The following is a 24,531-nucleotide window of genomic DNA, read 5'->3' on the forward strand; positions in this document are numbered from 1 at the left end:
TTGTTGAACAAAAGTGTTTCACCTGTTAACATATGATGATGCATCTATTTTGACAAAACAGAAAATTTATGAATGTTTGCATTATTCTGGACATTGAACATGAGATTTTATATTTTATTGCTTATCCTTATTTTCAGACTATATTACTATATCAGTGTGATATGGGAATTCTTACTGGGCTGTAAAGCTCACACCCCTTCATCTTTCTTTTTCTTCTCAGAGTTACAAGATGTCCATGGTTGGCTATGGTATGGATTTGTGAGTGAGCGGATGCATAGATAGAGTACCGTTGATACTTGATCAGAGGATTGAAGGAATGTTAATTGTAATTATGCAAGTTTTATGAATTATTGTTGAAATTAAATATTATGGTTGATAAGATTGTAATGATTTAATTTGGCCTTGCATATTCTTTAGGGCTTGCTCTAAGGAGTGTGCGGCCATCACGTATCCGACCCGGGTGTTGGGTTCGGGACGTGACACATTTATTAAAATAAAAAATTTTATTGTTATTTTTTTGATAATACTGATAATTAATTGCCGACACTATCTTAAGATGGTATAGAAAAAAATGCTAGCATATAAAAAATATCGGCGTTAAAATTTTAAAGATACTTATATATGTAGAATTGAAACTTTAAAAGCACTTACATATGTCGTTAAAATAAAAATTTTTATTGATATTTTTTGAAAATATTAATAATTAATTATTGACAGTACCATCTTTTGACGGTACATAAGAAATACCACAAAAATATCAGGAAAGATATTTGCAGCATTCTTTCTATTCTATAGCGGTATTTTTAACTAATGGTTATTTTTATTGTAGTATTTTTGAGCTACTATCTTATCAGATTTTTTCAATTAAATAAAATATATTAAAATTATTTTGATCTTTGCTGCTTTAAAACGCTTGGAACCAACTTTATAATCTCTTGAATTGGAGCTTCACCACCAAGACGAGTACGGTAAATTGTCAAAATGACGACTCAAACACATGAACCTCATTTTTCTCAATTGGTCTTCTTGAAAAGATAAACCATTGAGCGAGCCTTCTGTTACACCAATATATAATTTCAATTAATGAAACATCATTAGTAGGCTTACGTTCTGGTAATGTAAATCTACAAAACCAGCACATACAATCACAATCATTTAGTCTTTCCCCAACTGCATGGGCTCGCTTAATGCATCCTCAATTGCCAAGTCAATAGATTGAGGACATCAAAATAACCAATAACACAAGAAGCATGTGTACTTAATGCAAACACGTAGCACCCCAGATGCCACGTTATTAGCGAAAGCCTCCTTTGCAGCTTCCCGCAGCTCGTCACGCGAAGCAGTAGTGTAATGTTATAGTCGGACAGCTCAAGGATAAAGATTTTGCAGCAAGCTTACCTAATGGAAACGGATGTGGTCTCCCTGATAATGACGTCCCAAAGCGGACCATGTGCACTTAATTTTATATGATCAAACGCGACAAGGAACATTGCATGTGAAGGACATGAAAGCTATAAAGTCTAGTCTAACTGAAAAGTGTTGCGTGATGTGAGGACCTAAAATGACGCCAGTCTCCTGTCCTAAAAAAAAAAAAAAAGCTTGGGTAAGGATGTGGATGCGGCCGTAGTAAATATTTCAGAAACGGCCGTCAGCTTTTCCTCGAAATGTAACTTTTTCTCTTTTTTTTTTTCCGTGGTAATTCGCAAAGTATTTTTTTCAACAGAATCTTGAAGAACATAATGACGCATTGGCCTGGTATTATCTTGTTGATTCTAGCCAGAGTCCACCTTGGTGCAAATTGTTAAATGGCGGCCATCCTCTGCTGCTTGAACTGCTTTGAGAATGTTTGAATGACCGTGGTGCCAAGGGGATTTGCTCGCTGGCAAAGTAGGGAGACAGTAACTTAGTAATCAAAGGGTTAGGATTGTATCTTTCGCATGAAAAGAAAAGGTGATTCATCGTTTTCGCGATGTGCACTATTTGAACGTGCAATATATAGCTGCTATGAGATTTATGCAACTAGATGAAAGAAAATATTCAGAATATTTTGAGATCCGTGCAAAACATGATATAATGGTTGATGCCATGCTGAAAAGATTAATTATTTTTTCATGGGAAAGATACAACCTGAACCATAGTAAAATGATCGAGCTAATTAGTCTGCAACTGCTGTTTTAGTTGTTGTGTTTAGTTTTATTTAGAGAGAAAGGTGTACAAGGTCATCAGAAAACTAACATAAGAAGATTACATCCTAAAGTTGCAAGTTTCATGTCTTTTTTTTTTTTGATTAATAAATAAAGCAGGTTAATAGAAGAATTTAAAGAAAACTGTTGGGTGGATGTCTGGCCAGGACACCACCTCCCAAGATCCTTTCAGTACCACGCGATGCAGCAGGAAGAAAGAAGAAACAAAACAAAAGGAAAAACAATCAAAATACGTGGATCAGCCACAAAAGGGCTCGCCTCCACGGGACATGCAAACTTCACTATGAAAAGAAAATTTTACAAGAGGAGACCTCACCCTCAACCCTTGTACACCCAATTCTCTCTCACATGAAGTTCCCCTCACAAAAGCTCTCTCTCTCTTGGAGACCCCCCTGAACCCCTGAAGAGCCTGGCGACCGCTGTCCAGGAGCCTCCTGCTCCTTCTCTCACAGCGCCTCACGCCTCTCTCTCTCCTCTCGGTTCGTACGGCGGCGAGAAACCGAAAAACCCGCTCGTTCTCTGCTGTGTCTCAGGCCTTTTAAAGCCTTAAACATAGGTTAGAGGGTGATTAGGAATCCTTAATCAAGCCAAATCACGTCCCAAGCCGTCCGATCAACACCGGGAGCTCTCTGGACCCTTAGATCGCGCTCCGGTCCACGGAATAGGGCCGTGGACCGCGAGAAACGAGTGGGAAACGTCCACGCGGTCCACAGGCCGCGCCGTGGACCACCCGGTCCACGGTGGACCAGGGATGGGCCAGCAGGCTGCTGGGTCGCGCATCCCGCACGGGCCTGGGCCTGGGTCGCGCGTCCCGCGCGGGCCTGGGCCTGGGACGCGCGTCCCGCGCGGGCCTGGGTCCCGCGTCCCGCCCGGGCCTGGGTCCCGCGTCCCACGCGGGCCAGCGGGCCTGGGACGCGCGTCCCGCGCGCCGCCGCCTGCGGCCGCGCCGCTGCCGCCCGCCGCCGGTCGCCGGCGGTCCTCCACCGCCTCGGTTTTCGTGCTATCTTCGAAAGCTCGTATCTTCTCCATCCGAGCTCCGATTCAGGTGATCTTGATCTCGTTGGACTCCGTTTTTCGCCGCGAACCTCACTGTGGGCTCAATGTGGGCTGAATCTCGAGGCGTCAAATCCTAACAATCTCCACCTCGACTCGATATTCGGCCTCCTCCAAACTCCGAGAGCTTCTGGATCTCCTCGCCCCCATGCCCTGGGGCAATCGCCTGCTGATCATGGATGGGCAAACATGGGAGTCGAGCCAGGCTGCTCGATCCCATCTCCGTCGTATGCTGTGCTCCTCCTGACCTGAGACCTGCTCGGGGCATCATCCTGCGGCAATAGGAATCTTACCTTGCGACGTCGCCTCTCGTCCTCCCGAGTCTCTTGTCTCGTGCCCGATCCGCCTCCTGGAGCTCCACCTCGCTCTGGGCTCCACCTGGCTCCCGATGCTCCACCTCGCACTGGGCTCCCTGCCAGGTAATAATGTCCTCTGCTCCCCTTCTTCCCCTCCAGCACAATCCTATCGCCGCGTAGCACCCTCAGGATTCCTCCACCAGCTACCGTCCTGTAGCCTCTCGAATCCAGTCTGCTAAGTGAGATAAGATTCCGCCTGAAATCGGGTATGTATCGGACCTCCCCCAATCTCCTCACTGCACCGTCATGTGTCCTCCAGCTGACCGTCCCAATGCCTCTGATCGCACAGCTCGATCCATTCGGCAGATATACAGTGCTCTCACTGTTCTCCAGGGAGTCAAACTGCTCCTCTCTGCAACACACATGATAGGGGCATGCAGAATCTAATATCCACTGCTGGGAAGAAGTAGATACCTCGTCAGATATCTCCAGGACATCTCCATCTGAATCGCTGCCGGCCGTCGCTACAGCAGCCACCGTCCGATTTTTCAGTTGAGGGCAATCTCTGGCTAGATGCCCCAACTCCTCACACCGGTAACACCTGGTTTTGCTCAAGTCCCTCCTGGACTTAGACCGCCCTCGATGCGATCTCCTGTCGCTCCGTCTACCGCCTCCTGCACCTCCAGAAGCCACCAAAGCTGAGCTATCGACACCTGAGCTCGAAGCTGGGTTCTCCCTCCTGAGAACCTCGTTCTGGAGTATCGCCGCGGTGACCTCGTCCATCTTGATAGTACTCTTCCCCACTAGAAGAGCAGTCACCAAGGACTCGTACGAAGAAGGAAGCGACGCCAGCAAAACCAGCGCCCTGGTCTTCTCCTCAACGTTCTCGCCAACGCTGAGAAGGTCGGTGAGGATCTTCTGGAAGTGGCTCAGATGCTCCTGCACGCTCTGTCTCTCAGTCATCCGCAGTTGGTAAAACTGCCTCCAGAGGAAAAGAGTGTTGGTGAGAGACTTCGCCATGTACAACTCCTCGAGCTTCGACCACAGCACCGTCGGGGAAGTCTCGCTCAGCACATGGATCACCACCTCATCCGCCAGGTACATGCGGATGGTACTCACCGCCTGCATCTGTAGCCGTTTCCAATCCCACACCTCCATGGTGGTCGGTTTCTCATCGCACAAGAGAGCTTCGATCAACCCCTGTTGGATGAGCACGTCCTTCACCCTTGCCTGCCACAAGGAGAAATTGCTCTTACCATCAAACTTGTTGATCTCCATCCTGATTGTTTCTGTTTTCTCCATCTTCAGTCTTGCTCACCACCACTGCAATCTGCGTCCTTGTACCGCCTTGCTCTGATACCACTTGTTGGGTGGATGTCTGGCCAGGACACCACCTCCCAAGATCCTTTCAGTACCACGCGATGCAGCAGGAAGAAAGAAGAAACAAAACAAAAGGAAAAACAATCAAAATACGTGGATCAGCCACAAAAGGGCTCGCCTCCACGGGACATGCAAACTTCACTATGAAAAGAAAATTTTACAAGAGGAGACCTCACCCTCAACCCTTGTACACCCAATTCTCTCTCACATGAAGTTCCCCTCACAAAAGCTCTCTCTCTCTTGGAGACCCCCCTGAACCCCTGAAGAGCCTGGCGACCGCTGTCCAGGAGCCTCCTGCTCCTTCTCTCACAGCGCCTCACGCCTCTCTCTCTCCTCTCGGTTCGTACGGCGGCGAGAAACCGAAAAACCCGCTCGTTCTCTGCTGTGTCTCAGGCCTTTTAAAGCCTTAAACATAGGTTAGAGGGTGATTAGGAATCCTTAATCAAGCCAAATCACGTCCCAAGCCGTCCGATCAACACCGGGAGCTCTCTGGACCCTTAGATCGCGCTCCGGTCCACGGAATAGGGCCGTGGACCGCGAGAAACGAGTGGGAAACGTCCACGCGGTCCACAGGCCGCGCCGTGGACCACCCGGTCCACGGTGGACCAGGGATGGGCCAGCAGGCTGCTGGGTCGCGCATCCCGCACGGGCCTGGGCCTGGGTCGCGCGTCCCGCGCGGGCCTGGGCCTGGGACGCGCGTCCCGCGCGGGCCTGGGTCCCGCGTCCCGCCCGGGCCTGGGTCCCGCGTCCCACGCGGGCCAGCGGGCCTGGGACGCGCGTCCCGCGCGCCGCCGCCTGCGGCCGCGCCGCTGCCGCCCGCCGCCGGTCGCCGGCGGTCCTCCACCGCCTCGGTTTTCGTGCTATCTTCGAAAGCTCGTATCTTCTCCATCCGAGCTCCGATTCAGGTGATCTTGATCTCGTTGGACTCCGTTTTTCGCCGCGAACCTCACTGTGGGCTCAATGTGGGCTGAATCTCGAGGCGTCAAATCCTAACAAAAACACGCAACATATGACCTCTAGATGTGAGCATACATGCAAGTTGCACAATGGTTGCTCTTTTTGGGGGAGGATGGTTCTGATTTTGATTATAAAAATTATTTCTATAAATATTAAACACAAATAATTTTTAAAGGATACTTCTTTCAGCACCACTTCGTTCGCCGCTCACAAAACTAATCCATCGGTATACAGGGTCCTGTAGGTGAGAAGTGCGCCCGTGTACAGGCGCTACGTGCGTGGAGTAGACAGGCGCATTTTTCTTTTTTTCATTTCTAAATTCTATCATTTATGTGAGACAATTGGTGGCACTTCACCATTGATCTAGATTTTTCTGAAAAAAAAAAACTCTTAATTTTGGTTGAATGGAAAAGCATAATTATTGGTAGATAAAAGGATATTCAACTTATTGCAGTCAAGGACTCGTAGCTCGGTATGTAAGGTATTGTCCATTTTGATCTTTGACTACAACAGTGGTGCTAGAAGGAGAACATCATCCTCTATGGACTGTGAGATTCTTTTGTCCGAATACCAATATGTGAAATACATATTCTCCTTGACTGGAGGACTATGTCGTGGTGTAGAAGGAGGATATCATTAATCTCATATTAGTTGTCAGTCAAAAAAAATTCTGATTTATATAGGAGGAGACCATTTTTTTATGTAAGACATCTTTTAACAAATAAAACCGTAAGACCCAACACGACTAAAGGCCCAATAGCTCAAGACAGTTAAAGATCAAAGGGACAATATCTCACATGCTGAGTTATGAGTCTTTAACTGCAACACAATTAAAATGTACAATAACTTTCTTGAAGAGTCGAATTAAATGAAAATATTCTCATCATCGTACATCTAAATTTTCCAAATATAGTCATGGAGAATTAATCTTCTTCTAAGATTACATTAACATTTGAAAAGGATTAATATAGTGCACTTCTTATTATAGATGAAGTATTTCTTAATACATATAGTGATTATGGATGAATATCATTATAAATCATTAAAAAAAACATATTTAGTGATTTGAAGATGAATAAAATAAATAAAAATATGGAATCATCCTAGAAAAATGGATACTTTATAATTAACCTTTCACACGTGCTGATGTTTATGATTAATCTTGTGTCTTAGCATCAAACACATTCTTACAAGCGAAATTCTTTGTGCACCACGGGCGGTGCAGCACCGCGTGCACTACTCACGGCAGCCATGCCCAAATAGGTTGGTAAAGAGCTCGACCAAAGTCCCTTCTCAGATGACGACTATTTCCGCATAGTAACAGTGCAAATCCTCTCCAACCTCAGCTGTCAGATCAGGTTTTTTTTTTTTTTATAAGAAAAAACATTGTTTCACAATTTTGATGTGAAAGAATTGCAGAAGAAACATTGTTTTCATCTTTATCAATTTCACTGTTTCACATTTTTTCAGATATGTACCAACGAGAAGCATTATTTATCTATCCATGTCAACATATGAGGCACATTATAAACAAGTTGTTGGTATCATTATACTTTACTATGGCTGAATTGGTGCATTAATAACTAATATCGTCATTATTGTTTGGTAACCATTCGGCAAACCTAAGTTTGTGCGAAATATGTACCCGTATTTCCTCGAACTTATGTTTCAGGCTTTAATGGCTAATCACGTTTTAAGAACAGATTTTACAGGAAGCCGCCAAAGTTGAATTTTAATGGAACAAATTCATCTTGCGATTTCTGCAAACTTGTTTTAGTTACACTTAAAAGACCTATATGAATAGAAGTTCTTATTCCCCCAAAGAGAATCCCCTGATTGTGTAATTCTTTGATAGCACCCAATTATTTCACGTTTTGCGTAAGTTTTAGTAAAACTTAACGACGCTATTTGAATGGCAGTTCGTATTAAACCCAAGTTAATGGAACCCTCGGTTTTAGCAGCCTTTAGGTAGCACCCCATTTGTTTTAACTTTTCTGTGAACTATTTTACTAGAACCTAACCTAACTAGGCCCCCACCACATAGAGATTTTCCTTCATTAACCAAGTAATGTCAACTTGGTTTGTTTGTATATGATTTCTTTTTTTCCCCCAGTGATCGACATAATTATATATCTGTAAGCTTCCATCCATCTATCAACATAACTTCAGATTTCCCTTTTTATTTTATACCAACCGACCTGTTTTTATCAGCAGCTTTCAAGCTTGATACTTGACAATGAATCAGTAAGAATTTGAGCCAGGCAACTGCGATACTTCCACCAAACAGATTGTTAGAGTCCATTCAGATTAAGTCCCCCCGTTTTCATCGAACACTGTCTTGAATTGGATAACCCAAAACAAGATGCTCTCGAAAGATGCGTTGTTTCCTCTCCCGTCTTCCCCCACTCCTACATTTCCACAACGAAATTGGATCGGCAAGGCAGCCGTTAGGACTGCTCTAGGATGTCAAACTCCATTTTGAGTTCCAACACCCACAAATCTGCTAATACCTTTCATGATACAATCTCCCAACGACCATCTGCACCGTCTTGCAATGCTATATATTTCCTATATCTGCCAACTGGGATTAAGAAATTGCATGAAATAGCTTCTCTCGTATTGTTCTCATCCATTACAGACCTAAGCAAGGAAAATGATGAAGAATCAAAAACCTGCAATAAAAAAGCCATCAAACACTTCTCATTGACAAAAGTCTGGACCATTATTTTATTGCATGTGTTCGTGGAAGACAGGATTAATTCACTTTGAAAGCAATATATAACAAAAATTATCCATGCAATTCACAGCAGACCTCCCAGCAGCTTGCAGAAGCTCTTCGCGGGTGGCAGTATAATGCATTAGACTAGGCCTGGTCAGGAACAAAGGTTTCGGAGCAAGGTCACTCAGTGGAACTGGATCTGGTCTTCCTGATGACTGCCAAAGCTGACAATATACCCCCGTGACATCAAGCATGCCAACGATCCCTACATACAAGACAAGTCCCAATGAGTTTCCAGTTGTTTTCACAATGTACATTTCCTTTTACTAGTCATAAAGGAAGAAACATAATTTTATTGAAAGATTGCACTTGAAATGAATTAGTAATTTACTTATCGAGACAGTTTATCCTCGACCGGAACGGCACATAACATTTCGGTTCTCCTTACTTCGATAGAGAATCATCATCCATGATGGTAAAAGTAGAGAAGGCATGAAGTACGTGGACTCTACTTTTTATACAGTCATTACTCATTAGACTATTATCTGTGAAGATTGAAGAGAAATATTGCAGCAAAGGTCCTTGACCTGAACAGCACATGCCATTTCGGTTCTTCAAACTTTGATAGAGAATCATCATCCATGATAGTAAAAATAGAAAAGGCATGAGGTGGAATCTACTTTATACAGTCATCACTCATTAGACCATTATCTGTGAAGAGAAATATTTCAGCAAAGGTTGTGCGATCTACCTGGAATGTATCTTTTCCAACAGAATCATCGACAACATTAACTCCTATAGGTGCCAGAATTTATCTCATCCTTTGCCAGTTTATCTCATGGTCTGTGTAAATTATGGCATGGTGACATCCATCCTCAGCCGCTTGAGATGCTTTTTCTTCACTTGCAACAGTTCCAACCATGGTGGCACCTGGGCCTTTGCCCACTGGCAAAGTAGTGAACCAACACCACCCGCTGCAGCATGAACAAGAACAGTGTGTCCTGCTTCCACCGGCATTCCAAATATAATCAGAACCTTTTAGTTTACTAAGTATACGGATATAATCACTAATGGTTAAAATCAGAACTAATCAGCATTATGCAGGTTAGTGCCACTAATGGTTAAAATAAGAGCCCGTAAAATTGACGGAGAGAATTATAATCATCTCAAGAGCCATTCAAATTTTAATTAATTCACTGCAACATATTAGTGACGAAAAAATTTATCGTTAATACTAAATTTTGTCGGTAATAGTTATTAGCGATGAAATTATCATCACTAATATTTTGTCATAAATAATGGCATCGTTGATAATTTTTATGATAGAAAAAAAATTTTCATTGCCAATAATCAATATTACCGTTCAAAAATTTTCGTCGTTAAAAAAGTTTTTTTTCGAAAACTATTTGCGATGAAAAATTTTTATCGTAAAAAAAATAATTTATGATAAATTATTACGTCGCTAATAAAAAAATAATTTAACAATTATTTATGATAAAATATTTTCATCGTTATTAATTTAATTAAAAATTTTTATAAAATTTATATTTATAAAAAAAATATTAGCGACGTAAAAGTTTCATAGTAAATATGACAATTACCGACGAAAATTAATTATTTACGACGAAACTATTTTCGTTGCTAATAATTTAATATAAAATTTTAATATTTTTAAATTTATTAAAAAAATTATTTACGACCAAATGTTTTCATGCTAATAGATTTTTTGGTGATCAAAATTTTATCGAAAATAATTTCGTCACTAAAAATTTACTCATAATTTTTTTAATAATTTATGAATATATATTTATAATTTATATTTTAATATTTTTTATTTACAATCTATAAAATAAAAATAAAAAATTACATAATAAATCTATAAATATTTTTTTTATTTTATTATATTAAATTAAAATTATAAGAGGTCTGAAATAAAAATAAAAAGCAACATAAACAGGTCGTCAATATTGGCATCTGCAGAAGGAGAACGGGCTGGAGAAGGAGAGTGCTTGAAAGAGCTCAGACTGGCCTGCTGCTGTCTCATTATCTACATCATCCACTTCATCTGTGCCATCCGTTCATCATCTGGGTCTGAAGCAGCGGTTCTCGTCGACGCAGACAGCTAACTCATCAGCTCACTGCTCAATCTGCTGTCGATCCTCAGTAGTTATCTCTGTATCTCTGCTAGCTGAGCATCGCAGATAGCATGGATGTCGTCCTGGACGAGCGTGAGGATGAGAGAGCACTGATCCCATGCCTTAAACCCCTAATATAACAGATCTCGTACCAAGCACCTGATCATAGATTTCATCATCTATGGATGCGGTCGAGTCCTCAGGGGTAGGCTGGGATCTGATGCCTATCATACGATCCTAAAAATTAAAGTTATAGCTATTTTAATTTCATACTGAAAATTAAACTGTAAATAAAAAATAATTGATAAAACTTATTAAAAGCTCCTAGCTGCTCGTCGTCCACTCTCCTGACCGTCGCTGACGGGTCCATTAGTAGATATCAATCCTACTAGGAAGCTCGCCACTCTCTGCATCTCTCTGTAATTTGAGAATAATTAATTAAAATTTTTTAAATAGTTAGAAAGTTAAAATATGCTAATTAAAAATTACTTATCATCTGCACCATATGACGAGCGAACGATCTCGAACCTCCATAATGTGACACGATCTATCTCGTCCGATTTGCGGTGTTCTAGGTACATCGTCTCTATATAGTTAGCAGTCACATTAGTAGGTAACAAACTAAATTTAAGAATAAATGATTCAATCATTAAACTCTAAAAAAAAAATTTGGATGTGTAACCTGATATGTCGGATCCTCGTAATGCCAGCATACGAGAGTCCAATCATCCATAATGATGCTGTCATACGGTCGCTGTTGCGCACCTCCACCTCATGGTCCTGCATCACATGGTACCAGTGTTGAGGAATGCGATGGCGATACTCCTTGAAATGCAAGAATAAATAAGCGTCCACAGCTTGTCGCACGCTATCCTCCTCAAAATCAACAATATCAAATACACCCTGCCAATTACAAATATTAGAAGAATATTATGCTAATTAAATATTCACAGTATAATTTATTTTATCTGTAACTGAGTGTAGAAAATCTCTCTCTGAGTCCGTATAACGTGACGCCAATCGAAAAGCATCACGAAGGCATAGCTGCGGCATATGATGCCGAGCTCGGTCTGCCATAGCTCACACCATCTCCTAATGGGCCTAGTGTAGTCGGATGGTATCTCAATATGGAGATGCTGTCTTGGATGCTCGCATCTCCAACACTCTAGAGCGAGGTTCTTCGATGGATCTCATCCTCACCTCACCATCGGTGGAGACTGACCTGAAACAACAATAAATAAATCATTAGTATGATAGCTATCTAAATAAAAAAATTAAATTTTATTATATAAAAAGTATAATAATACCACTCAGATTTGCCTCACTCGACCTGCTTCACTGGGACCTGCAAGTGCAGGATGCTCTGGCGACTCTACTGGTGCGACAGTGAAAATGGATGAAGACGCCTCAGCCTCAGGGGTAGGCTGCGAATGCAAACGTCGTCGTCTGTCTCCTGATGTCATACCTGCAATTCTTCATATATAAATGAATATAATATTGAATAATAATAGCAAAAAATAAATTACATTCTAATGAATAGAATTATATCACATACCATTATTGCAAGAGAAGATTCAACAGAGAATATAGATCTACTCATCAATATTTGTATCTTCCTCGATGTGTAGGTCCTCCTTCGAATCATAATAATCGACTAATGTATCATTTTCTATCTCATCGTCATTTATGAACTAATGTCGCCCTCTGACTCATCAAATAAATACAAATTCAGCTTTAATTTCATTGGATGGCAGATCAGCCCTATTCAAAAGAGCTATTACAAGTTCTTCATCAATAAGAAACTCGGCTAATGTTTGTTCTTCCTCCTGAAAAGCTTCCTCTTCATGTAAATCTGACTTTTTATCCATCTCTAGTTGGGTTGGTATGTTATATACATCTCTTATGTTATTTTTGTACGATATATCAATTACTTTGATACTTTAGATCCTTCAAATATATTACTTTTTCGCTTGAGTTGCTAATATATATGACTCATTTTGGTACCATATTCGTGCAAAGTTTATACTGAAAAAGTATGGATCGATATGAATACCAATTTTTTATTGCTAATATCCCACCATTCACACTGAAACAAGAATACAGAATTACTGGATCCATACTTCAGTTCTATAATATCTATCAGTACACCATAATATTCAATCTCTTCTTCTCCTTCATATCCTATCGTAGCAATCTCACTATTTTGAATCCGTCATTGCATCTCAAGCACCCTTGTGTGAAATCACATTCCTCTAATGATACAGGATACGTAGTAGTTAACCCTTTGATCGAGACCACATGCTAAATCATACAACTCATCGATCATACCTTCTTCTTTATTTAAATACTTATATTTCATCTATACCATAATATAAAAAATTATGTTAGTTCAAATAATTATTTCTATAATTATTAAAAATAATGTATTACTAGTAAAACTTACAAGATCTTCAAATTATTTTGCAAATTTTTTCTATATCGATCATCATATCTGTATTATTCTCTCTGGATAGTATACTCTTGTGCTCACTGCAATAAGTCATGATTTTTAATTTTACATCGATATAAAAAATTACTTAAATATTAAACGGTATGCTAAAATATTATTTACTCAATAAAATCTTTAATTTCTTCATAATTATTTAAAATATAAAGTGTGCCTTGGATAGCTCATTCATATTCATAAATTCATATCTCCTTCCACCAATGGATCGAATCGTTTGTTTAAATATGGATAGTATCGGTTTATTATCACTCCATTCATGATCTGCATTACGATCTATATGATTGAATCTTATTTCGATATTATCAAGATACATCAAGCAGAACGTGACATACTCCGCAGCTACGTATGCTTTCGCTATAGACCCTTCAAACTGTGCTTTATTGCGCATATAATTTTTTAAGGTATATAAGAATCTATAAATAAAAATAAATTTAAATTTTAAAAATATATTTATATCTTATAACTGATATGAAAAATGCATATAATTTTTTTACCTTTTAATAGGGTACATCCACCGATAATGTATCAGTCCGGCCAAAAGAGCTTCCTTTGAAAGATGAATAGTCAGGTACACCATAACATCAAAAAATAATGATAAAATTTTTTTTTCTAACTTACAAAAAATGAGCACGATATCCTTCTCAAAGTTCTCAAGTAAGTTAATTTTTAATTTTCGACAATACAGTTTCGGAAGAACACTTTCAACTCAATCAATACAATTGAACTTACCACCCAAATAGCCATGTATGACCACAGGAAGAAATATTGCATCATCACATGGAAGTCATGACTTTTCATGTTAGAGATATTGCCGTCATTGTTGCAACACACCACGATATTTTGAAACGTAAGCATCAGAAAATTTACGATTTTGAACCATCCACAGAAACTCTTCTTTTTTCGTCAAACAGCGAATAACATGTAGTGGCATAAAAAATCTATCATTTTATGAACTAAATGCAACTCCGATCAGATTTCAATTTCCTACAAATCAAGGTGAGCTTTTATACTATCTTTTATTTTTCTTGGAATGTTCAATACTATACCAATGATATTATCACAAATATTCTTCTCAATGTACATTACATCCAGATTATGATGAAGTAGTAGCTATTCTAATATGGTAGTTCGAAAAAAATACTTCACTTCATCCAATTCAGCTCAGGTTCAGTATGCTTCACTTGCGAGTATTCGATATTTTTTTAAATTGGATATTTTCAATGACTTTAAGTTTTCTAAAACTTCTGCTCCATTTAACTCCTTGGTGGCAGACGTCGGTCGGACTTACCATCAAAGTATTGGTTGTAACGGATCCTCTAAGAGTGATTATCAGGTTGAAATTGCCGATGACCCATGAAGCATATTTTTCATCCATGCTTTCAATGTAAGGAGGATGCATCCTTTTGCATATTGACATGTCAGATATCTTTGGTACTCCATCCAAAAAATTTTTATATGCAGAAAAATTATTTATGATCCATAAAATCGAAGCATGCAACTTAAAATTTTTTCGACTTATAGAATCATATGTCTGTACTCTATTTTTTCATAGCTCCTTCAGATCATCGATTAACGATCGTAGATATACATCAATTTTATTACCTGATACTTTCGGACCTGAAATTATTAGTGACATAAAAATAAATGGTTCTTTCATGCACTTCCAAGTGACACATTATATACAATTAGCATACAAGCCACTGTTGGAATTGTATCCTAAAATCAATCATGTGACGATTGAGTTAATCTTTGTATATGAATTATTGATTATTGAATAATAGTTATTCTGATATTTTTCATTACAAATGACATCTTCTTTGAACTCTTGTACTATGATGAAGTCCTAAAACTATGCTAGTGTACATAAAGAGAGAATTTATCTTATAGTTAAACAAGTTCGCGACCAAATAATACATCATTACGGGATAATATGTTTATGAGTGAAGGTCGTTGTATGTCATATGGGTTGATTATCTCCTTAACTAAGGAGTGTGGTGACACTAGTATGGTATATAGGTGAGATGTAAGAGTACATCGTTACTGAACAAGTGACTCACTGCTAAGCGTTCTGTTGTCAAGAGCTGTTCGCAAAACACATGAGTATAAATATCCTTCAGACTTGAGATCACCATAGTGACTTACAAGCAACTCACTGTGTTTTGATGCGAACTACCTAAATTTTTAATGCAGTGATGGAAGGCTACTGAGTACAGTCAATACTTGTGAAGTCTGTATGTGGATTAAGATGGGATTGATCCTCCAGATTATTGAGTGGATGTATCGCATATTTCAATTTAGTAAAGTCTTGGCCAGGATAATCCATGAGATAGATTTGAAAGATTGAAATATAATGTGGATGAAGCAATCTCGGTTGACAGTTAACCTGAGACCATCCTAAAGCATCCAGAGTCAAAAGGATGAATTATGCGATAACCATAAGTATCAGATCATTCTTCCTATCATATCCAGCGAGTATACTGCTTGTCCATACTATAACGTAGCAGATGCTCCTCAAAAGTGTTATGTGATGATATACCATATTGACACATCTCTTACATAGATATTTTATCCAACTAGTACTGTCAGCCTTATACCATGCAAACTCAATAAAATCTCGAACACTTTTCGATATTCAGGTAAAAAAATATCTCTGACATTCATCCAACTTTTGTTGATATCTATCTGACAACAAACATGAAAATCATTAATAACAAAAAAATTTTAGTATATTCATCCGAACCGGAATTTCAGACCCAAATTTCAGACCAAATTCCGACCCAGATTTGGATCGAATCTCGATCGGATACAGATACGAATCATTTTATACAAAACAGCATGTATTAAAGAACAAAACTGAATAGTAATACAGAAAATCTCCTTCCACCAATTTAATGAAGCAAAAATACATGATCCTATCCATTTCAAATCATTACTAACAGTTATAGCTCTATCTCTTTCAAAAAAGTAATAATTTATTATTGTTATTAGTCATATTTTGTTTCATTATTATAAAAATTTCGACAGATCTCTCCATGATTTTCAAGTATACTACATAAATATGGTGCCTACGCACCCTATCCACATATACCCAGAGAATAGTGGACAGATAACTGCTGACCACCACATAATGAAATAAAATATCAACTATTAATAATAATATTATTATTTTTTTAAAAAAAAATTCGAATACGGGACATCCAAGAGTCGATCTCGATCAAGATCGACTCTTGAATGAAAATCTACGACTCAATTCAATTTAACTACCATCTCTGAACATACATTTAGAGATAGATTTCTAATTTATCAAAAAAGAGTAACTCTGTATTAAATTTTTTTATCAAAAATTTCAGTAATTTTTTTTTAAAATAAAAATATTTTTTATATTTAATTATAATAAACAAAATATATAAAATAGTACACAAATAATTAAATTGTAATAAGCAAAGCAATATGCATTGTGCTAGTGGAACAATAAAAAATTTATAAATTTCAGTAATAATGTTAAAAAATTTATGTAATAAATATAAAATAAACTATAAGTAGTTGAGCATGTAAAATAATATTAACATAAAATAATAACATGAAATCCAATCCCACATCGAATATTCTCCACTCTCTCTCTCATCTTCCAAATTCACTAAAAGCAGCACCGTGGAGGCAGTCCCGAAGATAGGGCTGGAAGTAGGTTGGGCCGCTAGGAGGCCCATCAGGCCAGGCTTCAAATTCGACCCCAAACCTTTCAGGTTGGGCTCTAGCCAAAAAAATAGGGCTCGTTTGGCCATCAGGCTAGGCTCGGACAAACATTTGGCCCAGTCCAGAGCCGATCCGATTGGGTTCGAATCGATTAACTCTCCTCTCTCCCAACCCCGACCCAATCCACGTTTTAACTTTTATATATATAATAAATATTTTTTTTATTTTTTAAAAATATTTTTTACCTAAAAATATTTTTTCTTAAATATTTTTCTCCTAAATATTTTTTTCGTAACAATTATTTTTTTCTTAAATATATTTTATCCTAAATATTTTTTTTTTAAATTATTTTTTTCTAAACATCATCCACTTGCGGCCTGACCCACCCCCCGCGGTGCCGTCGTCGTCACCCACCTCCCGCCGCCCGCACTTGGCCCCAGCGACCACCGCTCCCACAGTGCCTCACCATCACCCACCCCCGCCGCCCGCACTCGACCCCCGCAACCCCGCTCTTGTGGTGCCGGCACCGTCACCCACCCTGTGCCGCCCGGACTCGACCCTCGCTCCCGTGGCACCACCGTCGTCACCCACCCCGTGCTGCCCAGACTCAGCCCTCACGACCCCTGCTCCCGCGGCACCACCGCCGTCACCCACCCCACGTGACCCACCCCCCATAGTGCCACCGTCCTCTCCAACCCACCGCGATCCCTGCTGTCGTGGTGTCGCTGCCCTCACCCACCCACACCCCCTCTGTCGGTTCCCCCCGCCGCCCTCATCAACCCTCCACGACCCCCGCTCCTGTGGTGCCGCCGCCTCACACACCCCCGCGATGATTAAAGAGTGAGAGAGGGAAGCACTCTTACCTCTGGCGAACGACAATGGTGGCAGCGGAGAATCTGACAGAAGCGATGGTGGAAGCCAGCGATGGTGGAAAGCCATGGTAGAAGCCCACAACAGTGGATCTCCGCGACAGTGGAAGTCTGCACCGAACGGCGATGGAGATGTGGTCACCGACAGGAAGAGGGGGGGGAGAGCTCAGAGAGGATTTTGTGGGGGGAGAGGGAGAGAGGGAGAGAGCTCGGAAGGGATACAACATTGACTTGACCTATAATAAATAAATAACTATTAACGATAAAAATTTTCATTACTAATATGCTTATTCATGACGAAAAAATAATTTTTATTGTCAATAAGGTCCGTCAAAAATTTTTCACTAAAAAATTCTTTTCTCTAAAAAAATTTTACCTAAAAAATTTATGAAATAAATTATTAACGATAGAAATAAAAATATGCATCGTTAATAAGGGTATTACCAATGAAAATATGATTCTCGTCGCTAATAAATAATGTCCAAAATTTTTTTTCTCTTTAACAATTTTTTCTTCAAAAAAATAAAAAAAATTATTTTTAAAATGGTTTTACCAATGAAAATATTTTTTATCACTAATAAAAAAAATTTTTCCATTAACAAATTTTTTCCTTCACAAAAATTGATTAAAATAATATTTTTAAAACATAGTTGCCGATAAAAAATAAATTTACATCATAAAAAAAAATTTTAAAAATTTTTTAAAAAAAATTAAAGACTATTTATGATGAAAATTCTATTTATGTAGCTAATAATTAAAAAAAAAATTCACTCAAATTTTTTCAGTCTAAAAAAATCTTTCCAATAATAATTTCATAAAAAATTAATTTTAGATTTTTTCCATCAAGAAAATTTTCCATCTAAAAAATTTAATAAAAATGATATTAAAAAAATATTCATGATGAAAAATAAAATTAATTTTTTTAATCTAAAAAATTTTTTCTCTAAAAAATTTTTTTAAAATATTTTTATTAAAAAATTAATTTTTTATTAATTAAAAAATTTTATATAAATAGTTAATTTATGATTTTTTTATCAAAAATATTTTTTTCTTCAAAAAATTATATAAAAAATATAATTACGATGAAAAGTTTAATTTATATCGCTAATAATTATTATAAGAATAGCTCTTTGACTTCCGTAATGGAATACATACTATAGGAGATCGATAGTTTTGAGCTCTTCGATCTCCAAAGAGCTCATCTTCTTTTTGAAGTCTTCATTTGAAAGTCAGAGTATGAGAATATCACGATGATTCTGAGATCGCGAGAGAAATCCATCAAGATTGAGATTTGAAGAATAGGATAGGGATAGAAAGTTAGAGGTCTATAAGCTCATATATTGCATGTGAGGATCAAACTTGAAAAATTCAAAAAAAAAAATATGAGCATCAAAGAGTAATTAAGTAGAATCAAAACAGATCTGCGGATAGTATAAGTTGTATTATAAAGTACAAGCTCATATTTATATTTTGCATTGCTAGGAAGATGAGTGCTCGTATTGTTTGTCTTCTCATGATTGAAACTCCTATAAAGATATATTTGAGCGTCGATCGATGCAGAAAGTGCGGTATCTTTTGAGATCGTAGAAGCAATGCTAGAATATACTGCTTAACTATATGTTTCTACATGAAAAGAGGCTCTTTTAATACAGGTTAAGACAACTCCATCAGAAAGATTTATTGATATCACTAGTAACAGTGACAGCGATGAACAGATGAATTTTACATTGCAAATAAACGTATAGCTCATTTCATTCAAAAGGATCTATTCATTCTACTCTGCGAATATCATCTATTTTTTTTATAATTTTTTCATACAAAATGTTCGGTCTGGATCATAACTCATATTTACTTTTTTACTATGTAAAAGGACAAAAGATGCATATAGCTACTACAAAAAATAGATGTAGTTGCCTTACACAAAATCAAAAATTAAATTTTATAATTTTTTTAAAATTTTAATTTATTAAATATTGATGATGAAAATATTTTCATCATAAATAATTAAGTATTTAAATATAAATTTTTTTTATCGTAAATACTTAATTATTATGATGAAAAATTTTTATCATAAATAATAAGTAACTTTTGATTTTTTTAAATTTTTAATTTTTTAAATATTGATGATGAAAATATTTTCATCATAAATAATTAGGTATTGATGATGAAATTTTTTTTCATGAAATATTTGTATTTATGACAAAAATTTTCATCACAAATATAAATAATTTTTGATTTTTTTTAAATTTTTAATTTTTTAAATATTGGCGATAAAAATATTTTATTGTAAATAATTAAGTATTTATGATAAATTTAATTATTTATGATGAAAATTTTTTATCATAAATAATCTATAATTTTTAATTTTTTAATTTTTTATTTTTTTAAATATTAGTGATGATAATATTTGCGTTGCAAATAAACTTATTGATAATGAAAAAAGTTATCCATCATAAATACTTAATTATTTATGATAAAAATATTTTTATCATTAATATTTAAAAATTTAAAATTAAAATAAATGACATATTATTTACGATGAAAATATTCATCGTAAATAATAAGTATTTAAGATAAAAAAAAATTTATCGCTGATACATGACTATTTGCAACAAAAATTATTTTCATTGTAAATAGTAAATTATTTATGATAAATATTTTTTTATCGTAAATAGTATTATTGATGATAAAAATATTTTTATCGTAAATAATTTTATTAAAAAAAATTATTTTTTTGTAGTGATTGTATGCTGTATAAATCAAGTCCAAGCACTTTTTACTGTAGAAATTGATCGATAACATATTTTGGCAGTCAAATAAAGGAAAAGTATAATCGACTGAATATGTTATATCATTTCATGTAAAAGGTTAATATGGTCGGTTAGAGACCAAGGTAAAATGGCATGGATAATATTATTTTATATCTGAATACATCTAGATATGGATAAAAATTTGAACATCCAATTAATATTCATATTTATATCCATATCCATATCGTATCTATATCTGAATATTGATTCTATCTGTATTTATGTAATATTGTATAGCACTCATTAACTTTTAAAAAAAATATATAACCGCATTAACATATTATTAACTCGATTTATTATCCATATAGCAACATCTTTGATTCTGTACTCATAAAATTTAATTATCTAATTTATATCTATTTTTATACCCATACTTTCAAGATCCGATTTGTATCCATATCCGTTTAAAAAAATATAGATGATAAACTTTTGCATCTGACTAATTTCATGTCTGTATTTATATTCGTCAGAAAAAAATAAATATGATATGAATATATATATATCAATATCTAATCAGTTTCATCCTATTAGAGAAATAAAGTTTGTCAAAACTATTTTCATAGAGAGACATAAACTGTCATGTAGCTTTATGGAATCCACAAAATGATGATGATGATTGTATTGGGCTATTGGGCAATGTTTTGTGCCCTTAAGATCGCACAGAAATATACTATGGGTCATACTAGTAATAGTATCTTGTTAAGACATGAGCAGCAATAGATAGGGTTGGAAATGGGTTAGATTGGGCTGGCACATTCCTATCCGAGTCCGATTTGAAATATTTTGTTTTGGGCCAAGCTTAAGTCCAAAAAAAAATTTAAAATTATGAAATTCTTATCTCCTCCCCGACCCCCCCACCACACACACCTTGCAGTGACCAATCACCGGTGCTGAATTTCTCACCACACGCGGTGCACAGAGAATCGCTCTTTAAAATTTAAGGCCTGAGCTTGTTTTTAGGCCCAAGCCGACCCGAGCCAAGCCCAGCCTTGCTTGACCCAACTAGTCAGCCCAAATTATTTATTTGGGCAAATATTGGGATGGCCGAATCTATAAAAATAAAAAGAACTCCATCTCACTTGTTGCCTTCTCACCAAAACTCCGTTAGAAATTAGATGCAACTCCAATTTGGTTTAATGAATCGTGTGTATATGCAGCATACGCTTATATTGTATTATACTAAATAGCTCGTATAATAAGTTGAGAAGACTTTGATTGCTGAATAACTCTATGGCAAACTCTTTTCTTGTGGATTATATGATTCAATATTTTTCTCAATCAGACAGAATTTATTTAAATTCGCAACCCAATTATTTACATTGATTTTTTTTATTATCAGTTTATCATTTCACTTGCTTGGTTTATCTACTTTGTTTGATGGTAAATTTCACTAACACTTCTGGCAGCGTGTTCTTTACGTGGACATTGACATCCACCATGGAGATGGTGTAGAGGCCTTCTACACAACTGATATAGTGATGACAGTTTCTTTTCATAAATTTGGAGATTGTTTTCCCGGAACAGGAGATGTACGTGAGACTAGATTTGGGAAAAGGAAAGACTATGCTGTAAATGTCCCTTTAGATATTGGGATGGATGATGACAGCGATGGGCCTCTATTCAAACCTATCGTTTCAAAAGTAATGGAAGTTTTTAGGCCTGGTGCTGTGGTGCTTCAGTAGTGCGGATTCCTTTTCTGGAGACCGATTGGGCTGTTTCAACCTTTCTATCAAAGGTCATGCTGATCAAGCCAGAATTCGGGCTTGGGCCTCAACCGGGCCAAAAATATATTCGCACCCAATCCAAAAGATAAACAGACTCTATATTTAGACTCAAATCTGTCTTAACTGTTTTGAGCTTAGTGCAAAGCCCACTCCGAAATCAACCTGACCCGGCCTAGTTCCAGCCCTAGCAACAGCAGAGCCCCGGATGACTCTACTTGAAGCATCGGTGAAGTAGAACATAACCGGTCATGCCTTCAGCAGAACAGATGCCACTATTTTATGATCAACTGCAGGTGGAACAGGAACTGCAACACTTGCAGGAAGAATTTGCCCTTCAGCAGGAGAACCCATTGGATTGCGAGCGTGAGCAACATGAAATATCCTCTACTTCTCTGGCAGTCAACCCAGGGCCTACAGCAGTCACCACTCCCACAGCTTCCATTCCTGAAAATCTAACCAGTGAGATCACAATGATGCAACCAAAAGGACTGAAAACAAAGCAACCGTCGGCAAATAAGAAGCCATCATGATATCTACCAATACTTACCTATTGAACTCTTGTTCCAAGTTATGGCAAATTGTAATAAGTGCAAATTTTAAGTTTTTTTTAATATATATATATGTATATTTTATATAATCAACTTTACGTGTGCATCCTTTAATGACAAAATTATGAAGAACATGGCAGAATGTCTGGCATTAATTTTTATTCTTACTATATCACATCTTAGAAAACTCTATCATTAGTTTATTAAAGCAGAATCAGTACATAGGATCTCTTAGAGAAATGCCCGCCTGCCTAACACAGCTAGGAGAAAATCAATTTGATTTAAGTGCAAAACCATCCAGGGAGATTAACTCTCATGGACAATTTGCTAGCTTGCTGCAAATAATATATGTAATTCAAACACAATTTGTCCTTTTATAGCTAATTGAGGAAAGAAGAAGACGGAAGAGGAAATTTTCTCAAGATCACGATGGCCAGACTACTTACAACATGAATCATAATATAACCATTTATCGAACAAAACACAGCAATCAATACATGGAGAATTTATAAACACTTCTCATAAATTTGGTATAAGTTCGCTCAAATTCACTCTCTATCTCTCTCGCTCCAGCTCTCTCTCTATACTTGTTAAAATGGATAGCGACTTCATGTATGTGTAAACGCCACCATTGAGTATCTTCTGGTTTCCCCTCCTTTCAACCTCAATCACAAGCCCCTGAACAAATCTTCCCAAATTTATGGTGCACAAAGCCAAGCCATCTCAGGCAGTTCTCCCTCAAGTTCTGTAACATTCTAACTCTACCCTTCTAATTCTACCAAGATTAGCAGCCTCATCTCAATTATGCTTGCATCCCTTTCCATTAACCCAACATTCTGTATCATGCAAGTAAAGATATTTCACAGTGATTTAAACGACCACGTAACCCACAAACGAAGTCCTCTGTGCGACACATTGAACTAATCCTTTTTGAGACACCCATATGCCCTATCTGTATACCCAAGCCAAGAGAACTCAAGCTAGCACTAATGGTGGTACCTCTTTAAGCACAATTCTGGTGCATGCTTAATTTCACAATGAGTTCCATTTTATATGCTCTTTTCTTGTCAGAGTAACTTTAAACGTTCATAAATGTGAAGTTTTATTAGTTGTTTTGAGTGATTTTAATTCTACATTCACACCCCTCCCTCCTCCTTCCCCACCCCATCCCCACAAGATTGACCAACCTGAACTAAATCCCGCATCACATAAATCATGGATCTCTTGAGTACTAGGAGTTTGGATTTACCGGGTGTAAAATGGGAAAGGTTCTGACTAAACTAGATGCCTCTCGCCATGAGAAACTAATTCTCTGCATAGGTCATGGTAAAAATTAGCATGTTTGGTGACTATTGTGCTAATGCACATTAGTCTCCTTTATATTAAAAAAAAAAAAAAAAAAAATAGCATGTTTTGAATATGACAAGAATGCCCATGTCATGGAAAAGTACATTAAATAAGCTTCCTCACGCGCACAGAATCATCTCAGAAGCAGTTCAGAGATATATGCATAAACATCATGCATGCGCAGTGTTGAAGATTGCACATGACTGAATCCAGGAGTAGCGTCTAGTGCATTGTTTCTATGCACCAATTTTCTAGATTTAAATATGTCATATTATCACTTGAGATATGTA

General features: G+C 37.3%; 1 pseudogene; it reads right to left on the reverse strand.

Moving 5' to 3' along the window:
- Window positions 1–976: 976 nt before the first annotated feature.
- LOC105043692 (uncharacterized) lies at window positions 977–22,788 on the reverse strand (annotated as a pseudogene).
- Window positions 22,789–24,531: the final 1,743 nt, after the last annotated feature.

The sequence above is a fragment of the Elaeis guineensis genome, chromosome 4 (assembly GCF_000442705.2).
Source record: "Elaeis guineensis isolate ETL-2024a chromosome 4, EG11, whole genome shotgun sequence".
Classification (NCBI taxonomy): Eukaryota; Viridiplantae; Streptophyta; class Magnoliopsida; order Arecales; family Arecaceae; genus Elaeis; species Elaeis guineensis.